This window comes from Sciurus carolinensis, chromosome 16 (assembly GCF_902686445.1).
Source record: "Sciurus carolinensis chromosome 16, mSciCar1.2, whole genome shotgun sequence".
NCBI lineage: Eukaryota > Metazoa > Chordata > Mammalia > Rodentia > Sciuridae > Sciurus > Sciurus carolinensis.
In genome coordinates this window covers 6,922,594-6,936,565 of record NC_062228.1, presented here as the reverse complement: position 1 = coordinate 6,936,565, position 13,972 = coordinate 6,922,594, and positions in this window count along the sequence as shown.

Sequence of the window (13,972 nt, the reverse complement as noted above, 5' to 3'; positions counted from 1 at the left end):
AACACTTGGTGGTTCAAACACCCATGACCTACTATTCCTGAGAAGTAGGGTGGAGGACAGTGCTGCTGAGCAGGGCTGGCTGAGCTGCTCTGGGCCTGACTTGCTGTGCAGCTGTGGTCAGCTGGCCAGTCGTCTGAGCCTGGTTGTTAAAGACATGCTCACTTAGAGTCCGGCACTTGGCTCCTCATCTGCTCAGGCAATCACATGATGAGGCCAGAGTCTGTCATCATCCAACAGGCTAGCTGGGGCTTGCTCACATGGCAGCGGCAGGCTTCCAGGACCAAGAGTGGAGTGGGCAGAATCATGTGGCACATCATCCCTTCCATCCTGTCCCGCTGGCCAAGCAAGTCTGGAAGCCGGTGTCGATGGGGACTTCATCACCTGGGGCAGAGCTGCAAAGCCACACTGCAAAAGGCGCAGAAGGGAGGGTGAAGAATGGGGAGCTTCCTGATGGAGGTTTGCAACCAACCAATCGTAGTTTGGGAGAGAATAATGAGAGGTAGTAAAATTGTGCCATCTTCTTAATATAAAAATCATACGACTGGCATGAAATTATTAACTACAGTCTAAACTGAGAAAAGCACACTACAACATAGCCTCATATTTTTAAAGTGAAAATAAAGAACTCAAGTGAAGAATAAAAGAATCCATACCCTAATTTAAAAATTGGGCAGGTGACTTGATGAGGCAATTCTTAAAAGAAGAAATGTAATTAACCTGAAAAATGCCCAACCTCATTAGTAACCAAATAATTGCCATTTAAAGAGGCATATATATACATGTACACATGAACACAATTATATAGATGCATGTATGCACACAGGCATGGATATAGATTTATCCACATTGTTTATGTTTTGTAAGAATAAATAAAGTTACAAATGCATTCTAAAAACATTAAAAGGATAGTTTTGCCTTTCAAATTTGCAGAGATTCTGTTAAAACAATAATATTGCTACTCTAAAGTACAGTTACTGTTACATACCACCAGGGAGAATGTAAATTGGAATACATTTCCTGGAGGCCAATTTGTGAACCTGGATCAAAAGCCTCAGAAGTTGGTTTTCTCTCTGGCAAAGCAAAGCACACTAGGAAATAATATGACATCAATAATGCCTGGGCTACAGATTTGTTCTTCCATGTGTTTCACTTGAGAGTAAAATACTGCAAAGAACCCGGTGACCAAAGGAAGTGAATCAAATAATTAAGTCTGTCCTTGTAATTGAGTACTTTTTTATCACTAAAATTATCTTGATATGAAGTTCATGGTATAATAAAAAAGGAACACAGTATGCCGGTGATGACTGTGTGTAAATGCATGCATGTACACATATGCACTAGGAAAATCACAAATACTGAGATGTAAATAAAACTGTACTTTAAATTTTTCTTTTACTTTTATTTTCCCATTCTTCTAAAATGGCTTTGCAATGCTGTTAGAAGACAAAAATTAATTAATTGTCAAACAACTGGTGAAATATTTACAGCAAATATGATAAATGAGTATTCAGTACTCATGTATAAGAACTCCTTAAGAAATATTTCACAAGAAATATTTGGCAAATAACATAAACACATGAAACGAGATAAATTTTAATGATGAGGAAATAAATGTGAATCTGAACACTAGCTAAGGTATTGTTAAGACAATTCCAGTCATTTTCTGGTGGAGTTATAAATGTGCACAGCCTGTCCAGAAAGCAATTTCACATGAATAAGGAGCCCCTACATGTGAATCAGAAAGTTGTAAAAAATATTAAAGAACAGAATTAATATTGATCATTAATATTAAAGGTCAGTTAATGATCTCAGGGTTGTTAGAAATAACGAGATGCTGCAAGAAATCAAACGCATGCTGGTAAGGGGGTGGGTCAGGCAAAGCTTCATTTTTGCCTGAAGGGTGTGCTACTAGAAGCTGGTCAGCAAGTGTACCGGAACTGGCAGTCTTCCCGCTTATATAGCTAATGCGGCGCTACCCAAAGCCCTGATTGGAGGAGTCCGGTACCACCTACGCAATTGGCTAATTTTAGAATTAGGGTGGGCAAAAGGGAATTGAATCCAATTAAGGTGAATATTTGGAAAATGGACCCCCAGACTTTCTTCTTATTTTATTTACTTCTTTATTTTACGTGGTGCTGAGGATTGAACCCAGTGCCTCACACATGCTAGGACAGTGCTCTACCACTGAACTACAACCCCAGTCCTGGACCCCTAGACTTTCTATTCCTCACAGGACGGAGTCTCCCTAAACAAGACAAAAACATGTATGGCCTGAAAGAGATATCGACGCATGTGTCTACATGAAAATTAAAATCGTGGTATGACAATAGCCCTCGCAGCTAAGTTAGAAGTCAGTCAAGAGATTGGGAGACAGGATGAGCCTCCCAGCTTCAGCCAAATAAGAAGACCAGCAAATCCTTTCCCCCAAATCTAAAGTTGGACAAAACAAAGACAACTATTTCAGTGCTCTGAAAATCACCAGCGGCATACAGCAATCTGAGAATTATTTATGCTTGTAATACTGTAGACTGCACACAGGAAAGAACAGTGGGACTGCAGAATTCTGGCCTGTGACTGCAACCATCATTCACCACTATCACCACCACCAATATACCACCATTACCACCACCACCAATACACCACTATCACCACCACCACCAACACCACCATTACCACCACCACCATCAACACCACCACCACCAATACCATCAACACCAACACCACCAATATACCACCATTACCACTACCACCAATACACCATCAATACACCATCCTTACCACCACCACCAATACACCATCATTATCAACACCAACACCACCAATATACCACCATTACCACCAACACCAACACCACTACCACTACCACCAATACATCATTACCACCACCAACACCACCACCACCAATACACCACCATTATCACCACCACCATCAACACCAACACCACCAATATACCACCATTACCACCAACACCACTACCACTACCACCAATACATCATTACCACCACCATTAACACCACCACCAATATACCACCACCATCACCACCACTAATATCACAAACACCAACACCAATACCACCACCATTACCATCAGTAACACCTGCCACCATCATTGCTACCACCATCACATGACTATCACTGTCATCACCACTGTGACTACCACCAGAACTACCATCCTCACCACCATCACAATCACCATGACTTCCACTGCCATCACCACCATCATCATCATTGTCGTCATCACCAAAATTTCCAGACTACTGCCCCTCTGCCAGTTAGGTTGGCAGAGGCTCTGCCCAGAACAGAGGTGTGTACGTGTGAGCACTGGAAGCTTCTGTGCTGCATTTAAAGGGGGCAAGACCCAGGCCCAGTGTCACTGTGGAAGGTGGGGAGGGCCAGTGGTCCTGCTGCCCCAAGGTGTCGCATCTGGGCAGTGTGCTTCCTGGCTGAGGGAGCACGAGCACAGTGGGACGGAGAGGGCACACACTTGGCCTGTCCCCACAATGGAATACTATTCTGCAGTGAAAGGAATGGAGTCCTGACTTGCACTATAGGTGGACGACCCTAAAAGCCATCAGGCCCAGTGAAGGAAGCCCGTGGACCCTTACTGCACGCCTGTCATGGAACATCAGCAAGGGCTCATCCATGGCAGAAGCAGATCGGAGGCTGCCGACAGCCAGAGCCTGGAGGGTAAGCCAATTCCAGTGGGCAAAGGGAAGTCGGGTTTGCTGGAAAGAGTCTAAAAGTAAATCATGGTGATGGCAAAACAACGCCACAAATTTGCCAAAAATCTCCTTGAATTGTTTATTTATTTATAATGGTTGAAGTTGATGGCAGGTAAATTACACGACACAACCATTAAAAGAGAGAGAGGGAGACAACATGGGGGCATAGGTGACATAAAAAGACTAATATCCAGATGCCTCGGTCAACGGTCAGAAGGAGACCGGACCAAACAGACGGCAGGCAGCTCCCACTCACAAGCAGCCAGCCAGCACCAGAGGCCACAAGAACGGCCACCTCTCCAGGCCCCCACTCCCACGTGCGGGCTGGAAACACAGTCTCAGGGCTGAGGGGCTTGTGCCAGGCCACCCCTCGGGCCCTGAGGGACGGGGCGCCGCCATTAACCCGCAGCTCCTTCAGTTACTGTGGTTCTTAGTCCAGCTCGCGCCTGCGCAGCGAGAAGCAATTGAGACGTGGTGGTGCGAAGGGCTGGGCTTGCTTAGCTCAGGCGGGCTCCGCGGCGCCTGCGTTCTCCTCGTTAACACCTAATGGCCCATCAGGGCCTGGTATGGATTTTTTGTTTCTCTCCTCATGGGTAGATATTGAGATTTCATTAACGCCAATTTATCACCAGAACCCTGCGTCTAGCTCGTGTCGCATGGCTTGCTGAAGTTTGCGAGTGCCTCCTTAGGTGCAGTCCTTGGAGACTTTGCCCAGCCCATGACTTTGGTTCTGTCTAATCCACTACCTCTGGGAATCAAAAGCCCCAGCCCCATAACTCATTCACCTTGAGCAGGTGGCTTCATCTCGGTCTCTTCTGGAAAGTGGTCCTCTCTAACCTTGTTGGGTCTAGAGAGCATCAGAAGGGAGAGTTGGATGGGCTGGGCTCGGGAAAATGCGACAGGCTTCTCTAGAGGCAGGGCCACTCTGTCCCCTTACCCTAACTCCACCCCCACAGTGACGGGCACAGAGGGGAAATCCTTGGTTGGACTTTAAATGTTGCAGTAAACTGTATTAATCTGGACATCAAAAAATAACCAACGCAAAAGCCCCCCACAAAAAAACACACTGTAAGCAAATGAAAGACCAAGGCCTCCTTGGCTCCACAAAAGCCTGTACTACAAGAACTTTGTCCTCAAATTTGGGGCATCTTTGGGTCTAATCAACAGCTACCTGAAGAGCACAGGAGGCAGCAAGAGGCGGGGATTCAGGACTGTAAGCAAGATACAGCCTACCACCATCCCTCCTGCGTATGAGGTACAGCAGACAGGTGCATGAAGCCCAAGTGTGAGCCTGCTTCAAGATCACCTGGACTCCAGTGTGCTCTGAAGGTCAAAATCTCCCCAAGGTGATTCAGATGCAGTCAAAGCATGAAGACTCTTGGAGCAGAGGAGCTCACGCTTAGGGGTGAAGCAGCAGTACCTGGGAGCTACTAAAGTGCAGAGGCCCGGGGTCCTTGAAGTAGAACCACACCTGGGACAGTGTATGCTTGCCAGCTTCTCCAGATGGCCTTGATCTAGCCAGAGTTTGAGAACGGATGGATTCGGGGTCTGGATGCGTCTGGAGACATCCATCCTTCTGAAGGAGGTCCCCCTCAGGCTAAGTAGTGGCAGCCAGTTCCCGCATGTGGCGCCTGGCATGCCAGAAGGGTTGCGTAAATGATAACTGCATGATAACTAGATGCACCCCTAAATATTTCCCCACCATAGTTCAGTTTTCTAACACCGGTGTTTTTGCAAAATAAATTCTGTGTCCGTACACACCTTGGATCACAGATGAGTCCATTGGAGAAGGCCAACTTCCAAGATGGTGCTTGGGATACAGTTCAAATCTAAGTTTGATTGGTGAACACATCAGTTACATTTGAAGCAAGCCAGAAAAAAAAAGAGTAAATACCCCTCTTGTCAACAAATTTCATCCTTCAGATTATGAAAAATGTGAATTATACATGAAATCTCAGAAGAAAATTAAAAATGTATATTGATATAAGGTCTCAAAGTATGCATTTAAGAACACAATGAGATCCATATTTCATCTGGGCTGTGAATAACCCCAGGAGCACGTTAAATAACATCTTGGACTATACAGCCTTGAAAGATAACTGGGGACTCAGAATGTAGAATTCTCAAGGAATTTTGGACCAGGAACTTGAACCCAGATGTTGGTGCCATTTGCCTTACATAGAAAGTACAAAGGAAAACACCAAAAAAGCAAAGCAGTGCTCCTGCATTGACTAAGAGCTACTTGCATAGTCAACAACTAACTCTCATTGGTTTGTTAAAAACAATAAAATTGTAATGAGCATCTTCTATCTGCAATGCACTGTTCCAGATTCCAGGAACATGGTGGCAAACCAGATTCACAAAATCCCCTCCACTTATGAGGTTGGCACTGCTGTGGGGGAGACACAATGCAGAAGTAACTGTGTGACACGCCGGAGGACAGAAGGTGCAGAGCAAAAAGATGGAGAACGTGGGGGGCAGGGGACACCAGCAATAGGGCAGACAGAGCCACCTCACAGGAAAGGCAGCGTGCGACAGAAGGTTGAAGGAGGCAAGGGCTAGCTGCGTGGACTTCTGGGTGGAGAACACCCCAGGACTGAGAGGATGGAGTGTCCCAGGTGGGAAAGTGTGGGGTGTGCTAACAGAGCCAGGGGTGGGGGCTAGAGCAGGGTGAGAGGAGGAGGGGAACCAGGCACGGGGAAGGTATGGCACGGAAGCAGAGGATGCAGGGGCCCAGCTTTTTGGTGCCAGGCAAAGACTGGCCATTAGACAGAAAAGTTAACCAGAATTCCAGAGACATGAAAGACCCAAACCAAAATGGAACGGTCATCTCATAGAGTCAGAAAGATGGCTCTAAGATGCTTCAGGAACAAGCAGGGAACCGATTGTGCCCTGCCACCTACAATGCGTAGATCCATAGGCATAATTTGAGGCCACCTAAGGTTATTTGGCATGCCAGCATGAGTTAGGTGCCTGCAGTAGAGCACAATGATACTGCTGCTTCCCACTCTTCCCCTGAACTAAAAAGCGAGGAGTGGTCCATTTGAGAATATGCTTCTTTCACCAGAAATGAGAGAAACTGACATTTCCAGATAGTAAATGGGCTCCCTGTTATTTTTAGGACTTAGACAGCTGAAGTCACTGAACTCGAAAGTGTTCCCTTGATCAAAGAGCCCTAAAAGGATTCCCCAACCCCGAGAGCTGTGTCTCTAATAGGATTATGCCTGAATTAAAAGACGGAACCATTTCTAACTTAGGGCACTCTCTAGCTTTGAAGTTTGCCTCAACAAATGATCCATTTTTATATAAACCAGAGCTGGCGAATGACAAGAAAACCTGCAACTACTCCCAAACGGAGAGCTTTGTGCACGATAATCAGGGGAGAAGAAACATTTGAACGAACGCTGTATCTGCCTTTGAGCAAATGATGACATAAAAGAGAACTGTTTTTCTCTCCTGGAGCATTTGACGTGATAGGCCATTTTTTTTTTTCATAAGCAGAGAGTGTCCAGCTCCCTGAAAGCGTGTGTGTGTGTGTCCACGTGTCTGTGAGTGCACAGGCTCAGCAGCTGGAGCAAATTCCCCGCGTGGTGTTTAAGACGACGTGTATCGGGTACCTGTGCGGAGGCAGATGCGGGGAGGCTGAGGACACAGGGCTCCTTTTCTCCTCAAACTACACGGAGAATGAGGGGAAGGAGAACCAGAAGTGAAAGGCAGGGGAAGGAGGAGTGGGAAGAGGAGGGGCACAAGGGAAGTCTCAGTGACCTATCTGTGAAGCCTCAGATAAGTGCTTCTTGTTCTGTCACCAGGCAATGGCCAGCGCCTCTTTCTGCTGTCTCCATCACCTCCTCGGGAAGCCTCTCCTGACCCCCAGACCTTACCTGTGGTCCCCCCTCCACTCTGGCGGAGCCCCTGCTGGTCTTTCTCCAGCTCCGTCACCCACCGTATGAGTCTCCTTTGCTGCAACAACAATTGCTGTAGACTTGGTAACTCAAAACAACCCAAATGTCTTCCATTACAGATCTGGTGTCAGGAGTTTGGGCTGAGTCTCCCAGGGCTAAACCACAGGGACAGGACTTGCTCCTCAGGGAAGCTGCTGCAGAGTCCTTTCCTAGCCTCCTAGCCTTTGGTGGCCATCCTCTGTCCTTGGCTTGTGGCTATGTCACTCTGGTCTCTGTTTCCAGAGCACCTTGCCTTCTCCTCTATCTTCTCCTGGGCCTTCACCCATAAAGGCAGGGTGACTACTTTTGTGCCACCCACATAATCCAGAATGAAGTCCCCACATGGAGATCCCTAGTTTAATCCTTCTGCAAAGTCCCCACTGCCATGTAAGGAGAGTTCACAGGTTCTGGATATTAGCATATGGATATTCTCGGGGGCCTGCCACACTCATACTCTGTGTTTGTCAGGAGCTTTTTCACATGTGGCAGAAAACCTGGCCAGCCCTGGTTAGTTCTCCCCACATAAAAATGGATCTGAGGGTGGATAATCCTGGTTTTGAATAGCCATGCCAACACGGGCAACTCTATCATTCTCTGGACCTCTTCTGGTCACAAGATGGCGCCTGTAACTATCAGAGGCCTGTCTGCCTTGCAGATGGAAAAGGTGACATGGCGGTGACATCAACCACATATCACATATGTAACGGGAAAGCCAAAGCTATCCAGAAACTTCCAGGGTTTGTGCCACAGGCCTTGTCCACCAGAACTGACTGCGCCTTGGATGCATGGAAGGTGCATGTGGTCACTTCCTTCCCTCCCTCCCTTCCTTCCTCGCTTCCTCCCTTTCTCTCTCTCCCTCTCTTTTTCTTTCTCCCTTCCTTTTTCTCTCTCTCCCTCCTTTCCTCCCTTGTTCTTTCTTTCCCCTTCCTTCCTTCCTTCCTCCCTTCCTTCCTTCCTTCTTTCTTTCTTTCCCTATTGGTTCTTCATTGAGTCACTAAGTCCAAAGTTCATTTAAGAAGGAGAAAATCAGACTCCACCTTCTGAATATCAAAGAAGTTATGGGCCTATTTTAAGGCACCACACAGCAGATTATTTTTATGCTCTGCTAGTGACTGTCCCTGTGGTCCTTAGGCACACTGCCTGGGAGCCGCGTACACCTAGTCTTGGTTGTCCTGAAGCTGTCCCAGCTTTAGTCCTCAGGCACATCTGTCACGTCATTCAACCCTAACAGCCTGCAAGCCTGGCATTTACCTTTAACAGATTGATTACTGCTCAGGAATAAGGATGACCTAGGCAACCAGCCCCTGGGAGCTGGTACAACTCACTGCCCCAACTTTGTGCTTGGCCATGTGACTTGCTTTGGCCAATGAGCCGTTAGCAGGAGGGGTGAAAGGTCTGACTGGGGAACACCTGGGTGGTGCTCTGGCCTCTTGGCCTTCACCAGGAGAACAAGCCTCCCCAGCCTGGCCCTGGAGGAACCTGCGGGGCAGAGCTGCCCCAGGCGGGGCCCCACTAGCTTCAGCCACGTGTCAGAGTCCAGCCCAGACCTCCTGAGCGGAGGGGCCCATCAGACACACTGCTGCCCGTTCTGAGCCCCTGAACTTTAGGAGTGTTCATCCATCACCTCCACTCCACAGAGGTGGAGGCAGAGGCTTGAAGAGGGTAGCAACTGGGTGAAGGTCACACAGCTGTTAGGTGACAGGGACAGTACAGGGTGGACGCCCAAACCTGCCTGCATTCAAACCCCAGGCTCCTACTTGCATGAAATTCTGCTAGTTGTTGAATGGATTCCTGAATATGAAGTCATTCTTCCCAAACTTTGGCTTTTTTCTTTATATGAGGGAACAAGAGCCTCATGGCAGACTAACAAATCTCAGAAAAAGTCAATAAGGGTCTTTTGACCAAGGGAAAAAGTAAAACATAAAACAGTCACACAGTGTAAGTCCCCTCTGCCAAACCCATTGGTCTGACAGAGCAGATGCAGAAAGGATTTAAATTCTAATTTAACACAGTTTTCTTTGGTTCAGGAACAACTCATCTCTCTTTAATCTATTAAAAGCACAGTAATAAAAAGACAAAAATCATCCAAAGTGTGAAATGCATCTACTTTTTGAAGGTTTCCACCCCATAGATGAGTTTGTGCTGGATTTATTTTCTGGAGGAGATGAACTTCTCACTCCAACAGAGCCAAAGGGATATGTGGGGCAGGAATCCCAGAGAGCACAGGCAAGCTGCCACCCCTTCCCCAGGCTTCTGGAGTCCACTGTGGAGAGACAGAGATGCTGAGCTCCAGCTCAGGTGACAAAGCACAGGAGACCTCACAGGGTCCCCAGGGACCTCCTCAGCCTGGTGTCGAAGGAAGACTCCTGAGACTACAGCCGGCAAGTTTTGTTCAGTGCGCCTGAACCCCGCGTTCTCTTGTGTGCTTCTCACATCACCCTGTGGAACACACATCCCCTCATTTCTACAGCTGGACATTCTTAAGAAAAGTTAGGCAGAGTTACTCAGCTAGTAAGCAAAGGAGTTAATATTTGAGAAGTTTTGCTCACTACCTTATGTGGCTTTTCATAACTCCTTAATGGAAAAAATCCTAATTCTGAGTCAAAAAAAAATTCTATTGAAGGATTGGAATTAGTAAATAAGAGACTATATAGGAAGCTTTTAGTTGCAAATAAGAAAAATCTATCAAAAGTGTCTTTAATGATAATATCTTTAAATCTCATGCAACAGAGTCCAGAGTTGTGGTGGTTCTGGAGTTGATTGACTCAAGAACCAAGACTGAACATCATCACGCGGATGCTTCCACTCGTTTACCTTGGCTGACATTATCTTTCAACCATGGTATTCTTTCTGTGAAGCCTAACTCATCTTCAGAACCTTTCTTAACTCAAATTTTCAAGAAACCATTATCAAAGAACTAGAGTCAGAAAGTTAGATAAAAACCTATCGTGTACTGATTCACTCTTCCTTACCAGTAAGAAAATAATGTGAGGCATCTGCCATACCCCCAACTCATGTGATATCCAGAGTGGGGGGAATATAAGAGCAAGAGCATAACTCGTCCTTGACCTCAGCCGGAGATCTTGCTGGAGAGATTAAAAAAGAGATACATGAAATAAGAGGGGAAATTGCTTGACGACAGCATCAGTGCAGATGATAAGGACAGACTGTCTCCATGGTTGTGAAGGAGATACACTGTGCACAGCTCATGTGGAAGGTAAGGGGGTTGCTTCTGTTGAACTTGGCTTTGCAACATCCTTTTTAAAATTTTTTTTTTTTTTTTTACTTTTACAGACTGCATTTTGATTCATTGTACACAAATGGGGTACATCATTTTGTTTCTATGGTTGTACACGATGTAGATCCATACCATTCATATAGTCACACGTGTACCTAGGGTAATGATGTCTGTCTCATTCCACCATCTTTCATACCCCCCCTCATTTCCTTCTACATAATCTAAAGTTCCTCCATTCTTCTCTCTCGACCTGTCCATCCAATGTACTGTGCATTGTGTTTACTTCATTTTTCTATTTATAAAATATACTCTCAAAGCTAGGGAACTGCTGACAAAATACAGGCCTTTTTTAAACAGAAAAAAATAGGATTTGTAGACTGAATCCTGTTTTTGTTATCAATTAATAGTGTGATAGAGCTGTTCATTAGGTTTTTCTTTTTATCCTCTGACCGTGATTACAAAGATGACTTTGTCTTGTATGTGTGTTGTTGTTTACATTTGACCCCAAAAGTAATTATTTTAAAATATTTAATTTTGTTCAACTAGTATTTTTTAAAACCCTGTCCCACCCCCTGCTGGTCCCTTCATATGTTAGATAAAACCCTGATGCATGATCTGGATTTCAGACTTGAGGTTATGCCCTTTGCATCAAATTTCTTTGAAGAAATGACTTCTTGCGTTGAAACTTAAAATCTTCTCTGGCTGGAATTCCGAGTGTGCTGCGGCAGTTTTGAACGATGGCTGCGTGCAGTGATGTTTAGCAAGGAGGGGACCTCGTTTCAGGGGGCCTGAGAGTGAGGGTCATCTTTTTGGCTGTCTGGCACAGCTGATTCTCAGCAAAGGGGCTGAGCAGAAACTACCCCACACACATAGAGAGACAGGGCACGAGTTTACCAGGAAGAAGCTTGGCTGAATGTGGCATTAGACACAAAGTCAAGGAAAATCAAAATTGAAGGAGGGTAAGATTCCCACGTGTGTCATGGGTCCTCAGACTTGTCTGGCCAGAAGTCACTCCTGTGCCACACGAGCCTCCGGTGTTGTCTACACCCATTGTCGTGGCAGGAGCATCACTTGTACTTGGGATTGCTCCCCAGCCCGCGGCTGGATCTCCCCACCAATCTCTTTCTCCACTGCTGACAACGAATATGTGGCTTTGATTTATCATATAAGTTATAAACTATGGCACGCCCTTTATATTTCAATGTTTACAACTGAATCTTTAGATTCTCTGGTATTCTACTATTTCTAAATTTAAAATTTTTACTTTTCTAATACTATTTTGTCTTAATGTGGCCACTATATGCCAGTAATGTAAAAAGCTTTCAGAAAAACTGATAGGATATCATTTTATTACGATGAATAAAATAGAACAGGTTGCAATTAACTTTAAAAAAATTAAAAGGTTTTTCTTATTATAAAATCAAGAGATGGTTATTGCAATAAATTCAGACTCACTGAAAGCAGAATAAGAACTTTCCAAGTCATCTTCTGTCGCTCAGAACAGCCCGGGTGCGGTATGTCGGTAGAGCCTCCTCCACTTTCACAGGCATATACCCACCACATGTACCACGGCTGTGCACCTTTGCCACAAATGGGCTCAGGCACATTGCATTGCTTGCTTCTTCTCACTCGGTAGTAAACCATGGGCATTTTTCCATATCAAGCATGGATTTTAATAAGCATAGTAAAATGGCATAGGATTCCACCTTATGGACCACAAGGCATTGTGCTAAGCCGCGCTGTTGACCAGACAGGGAAGTTCCACCCTCTCAGCACTCTCTGCCAGCCCGCCAGGAGCAGCCAGCACCCCCACCCTTACTAATCATGACCTAGTTGCTCTGCACAAAGGAGAACCGGGGTCCTGCTATTCTGCAGCTTTCGGAAACTCTCGTGGTCTGCGCTGTCTCTGCATAATATGAGCTACCCTTCCTGGTGCAGACCCAGCGCCTGTGAGTGTTAGGACAGTGAGCAGGGTGAGGTCCTGCACTGAGGGGCCACCCAGAAGGGGCAGGGTCACTCCAAGGATTCTTCAAGTGTGTGCACACAACACCCCTGTGGGCTCCAGAAGGAGCTGGGAGACCTGAAGGGACATGGGAGAGTTGGCAGAGGCAGCTCAGGGAAAGGTCCTTGGTCCCTATGGTGGGAACAGCCTTCATGGCTGCCAGGAGAGAAGCCTCATTACAAAAAGAGCAAAGGAACAAACATGTTTTTGATGCACTACTAACAAAAGGGCCAGCTTATTTTAAATTTTCCCAGAAGTAAACCAAAGGAAGAAGTCTCAGGATCACCACTGTCAGAGCCAGCCCAGGGACCACAGGGAGAAACCTCACTGACCCGCAAAGGCTGCCGGGACTGCAGTTCAAAAGCCACCAGAACCAGGAACGGCCACCGCCCAGAGAGCAGCTTTATCCATTATCCGATGCTGCCTCCTTCTGCCAGCCGCTGGCAGGTGATCCTCTCTTCTTTCCTGAGGAGCTGGCTGCCTGGCTGTGTGCAGCCGGGGTTTCCAGAGCATGGCTGCAGGGGCTGCCAGAGCAGAGCCACAGGCCCAAACCTGCTAGAGGGGAGCTTCCAAGCCCCCAGGCTGGCTCTTCCCCTCAAGATGGTGGGCAACATGGCGGTGTGTTTGCTACACCGTGAACATCGTAAAGCCTCACAAGTGCCACACAGGGAAATCAGTTGTTTCTAGTTAATGGCTGATTCCACGGGGCACTGGGCACCCCCCACAATGGTTCATGAGCTGCTGGTTGTGGGAGTTCCCTCCAGTTCCAGGGTTCCCGTGCCACCTTCCGAAGGGTGAGCAGGGACTCGTGCCCAGAGGAAAATAGCAAGGAAGATGGCCTTTCAGGGCCTCTGCAGCAGTCCCACTGCAGGGTCGTGAACCTCAGCAAGATGCATTCAGTGTCTCAGCTCCAGTCGGAAGCTTGGGGCCAGGTGGCCAAGCAGCTAGAGATTGGAGCTGGAGGAGAACTGGAGGCTCACCCTGGTCCACAACAGGGAGGACTGTTGCCATCCCTTGAAGAAGGTCAAGTCAGGCCTGTCACCAAGCTCCTGTGCTAAGGGAGGGTGG